This window comes from Lycium barbarum, chromosome 2 (assembly GCF_019175385.1).
Source record: "Lycium barbarum isolate Lr01 chromosome 2, ASM1917538v2, whole genome shotgun sequence".
NCBI classification, from domain to species: Eukaryota; Viridiplantae; Streptophyta; class Magnoliopsida; order Solanales; family Solanaceae; genus Lycium; species Lycium barbarum.
This window is the reverse complement of record NC_083338.1, coordinates 20,244,424-20,247,545: the sequence shown is the minus strand read 5'-3', so window position 1 is coordinate 20,247,545 and position 3,122 is coordinate 20,244,424. Positions and strand designations below refer to the sequence as shown.

Sequence of the window (3,122 nt, the reverse complement as noted above, 5' to 3'; positions counted from 1 at the left end):
CTTTTTTTTTTTTTGGCTTGTCTACTATAATAAAATCAAAACTCCATTAGCCACATTTGACAGATATTTTCCCATATCTTGCTCCACAATAGTTAGTCGATTAAAATAAAATTTCTTACCTCATTATTGTTCTTTAAGTCAAGTGAACGACTTCTGACCAGATGTTGATAAACAAAAGTTGATGAAAAACTCATCTGTCATATTAAATATCATTTTCTTGCCAAATCAAAAAGCCTATAAAAGCCAAGACATATACAACAATACTTTGCATAACCTATCAAGCCATAACCTATCAAGCCAAATAAACAACCCAAAATATGGAGTTCTTCAATTTCTTTTCCATTTCCTTTTTGTTTCTTTCCTCTTTTTGTTAACAAAATGGAAGAATTCCAATAGCCAAACCAAAAGATTGCCTCCAGGTCCATGGAAATTACCTTTACTTGGAAGCATGTTTCATTTGCTAGGTGGACCTCCACACCGTGTCCTTAGAGATTTAGCCAAAAAATATGGACCAATTATGCATCTTCAACTAGGTGAAGTTTCTGCAGTTGTAGTTACTTCTCCTGAGATATGGCAAAAGAAGTACTAAAAACTCATGACCTTGCTCTTGGATCTAGGCCCATACTTGAGGCTGCCAAGATTGTTTGTTATAACGGGACCGACATTGTCTTTTCGCCCTATGGTGATTACTGGAGACAAATGCGTAAAATTTGTCTTTTGGAATTGCTTAGCGCCAAAAATGTCAAGTCATTCAGCTCTATTAGACGAGATGAAGTTCTTCATATGATAGAATTTTTTCGATCATCTTCTGCTGAGCCAGTTAATACAACAAAAAGGATTTTTCAATTTGCAAGCTCTATGACCTGTAGATCAGCATTTGGGAAAGTATTCAAGGAGCAAGATGAACTTATAGCACTGGTTAAAAGATTGACAGTCTTAATTGAAGGATTTAATGTAGCTGATATATTCCCATCACTGAAATTTCTTCATGTACTATGTGGAACAAAGGGTAAAATTATGGATGTTCACCATTAGTTAGATGCCATTCTTGAAAACATCATCAATGAGCATAAGCGTAATGGTGAATTAGGACATGAAGGTTTAATTGCCGTACTGCTAAGACTAATGAAAGAGGGAGGCCTTCAATTTCCGATCACCAACGACAACATCAAAGCTATTATTTTTGTAAGTATAATATATCGCATAATCTACTTTCTCTTCCTTCGCTTGCTCCTCCTCCTCCTTGTTATTATTAATTTAAGTGTGCACTTCATGTTCTCAAATCGCATAATTATATTTTTCTGACTACGTACCTAGAGTGAATTAAATAGAATTAGTGATCGTACTTTTATGACCAAATTTACAAAACTAGAGTGAAGAAATTATTTTTACCACCGCAACTTAACTTTTCTGTGATAATCAAATAATAGAAAATCCAATGATGAAAGAAAATTGGTGTTGAAAATTTAAAAGTTCCTACAAACTACGTAGAACAAAGTTAGTAGCACAAGTCTAATATAAGAAAATAATTTTGTCAAAATTGGTCAAAACATTTGTACAGTATAAATAGCACGGGAGAGATAATTTAATAATATTGTAACTTGCTCATAAATGAAGGACATGTTTGGTGCGGGAACAGAAACTTCATCAACAACAATTGATTGGGCCATGGTGGAATTGATGAAGAATCTAAGTGTACTAGCCAAAGCTCAAGCAGAGGTAAGAAGCGCATTCAGAGAAAAAGAAACTTTTGACGTAGATGATGTCGAAAAGTTGAAATACCTAAAGTTGGTCATTAATGAAACTTTCAGAATCCATCCTCCATTTCCCCTTTTGCTCCCAAGAGAATGTAGGGAAGAAGCAGATATAAATGGCTATACTATCCCTTTGAAAACAAAGGTTATGGTTAATGTGTGGGCTATGGGAAGAGACCCAAAATATTGGAATGATGCAGAAAGCTTTAAACCTGAAAGATTTGAGCAGAACTCCGTGGATTTTGTTGGTAATAATTTTGAATATCTTCCCTTTGGTAGTGGAAGGAGGATGTGCCCTGGAATATCATTTGGTTTAGCTGATGTATTTTTTCCACTGGCTCAATTGTTGTATCATTTTGATTGGAAACTTCCTAGTGGAATCAATCCAAATGATTTGGATTTGACTGAATCTGCTGGAGCAACTTGTGCTAGAAAGAATAACTTATACTTGATCGCGACCCCTTATCAATCTTGTTAAGAATGATGTCATGACATCGAACTTTGTTTTTACTAATAAAGGATTGTGATTTTATATTTGTTTTGCAACCCCACCATTGTACATATTTTGTTAAATTTTACCTCTAATATTATATTCTAGTTTGTACCTTCCCTGAGCTTCTTAAAAACATGTTTATATAATTACCCTGTACACTGAACAACTGATAATTAACCATGAATATGAACTTGTATATAACCTATTACAACATGGTTTGGGAGTTAAATGGCTAATACAAATTTATACACCAAAACAGTGCTTTAGATAGTAGATATCCAACATTGTTGAGGAAACTCTTATGGCAACTACATTTAGGGAAAAATCACTCACTATTGAATACTTGCTCCGACCAACTTATGTAGCATATATGTTTTTTAATTAGTCTCAAAAAGAATATCTGTAACGGTCGTTATAGTATTTTTTACCCATTTACACCCGTTGACTTTTTCCCGAGTCCTATGAGATTTTGACCCGCAGGGATGGGTAATACGGTTCCGAGATGATCGGGCGAGTTTTAGTGTGACTTTTAAAAATTTGACCCTTTAAGTGAAAAATGTTGGACCCACAGTTGATTTTTGGGTAAACGGACCTTTTTCGGGACTCTGTCGATTCCGAGAGATCCTGATGATCGTTTGTGACTTGGCAGGGTATTCAATTCGGTTCCTAAGGCATTTGGGAACGTTTTGGGTTATTGGTTGGAAAGTTGATCTTAGGCCATTGGGGGTTTTTCACCTCATAAAATGCGTATTTTAATTTTCAAAGTTCCCGAGTCCCAGACGGAGTAAGGATGCTCTTAAAAAATCAAGAAATTCAAAAATCCAGAGAAAATTGCAGAAATTGGCATCTTTTTTTTTTTTTTTGATTAAGCACCG

The 3,122-nt window shown here is 34.9% G+C and overlaps 1 pseudogene; it reads left to right on the top strand.

The window, feature by feature from the left end:
* Positions 1–317: 317 nt before the first annotated feature.
* LOC132629388 (premnaspirodiene oxygenase-like) lies at positions 318–2,384 on the top strand (annotated as a pseudogene).
* The last annotated feature ends 738 nt before the right edge of the window (positions 2,385–3,122 follow it).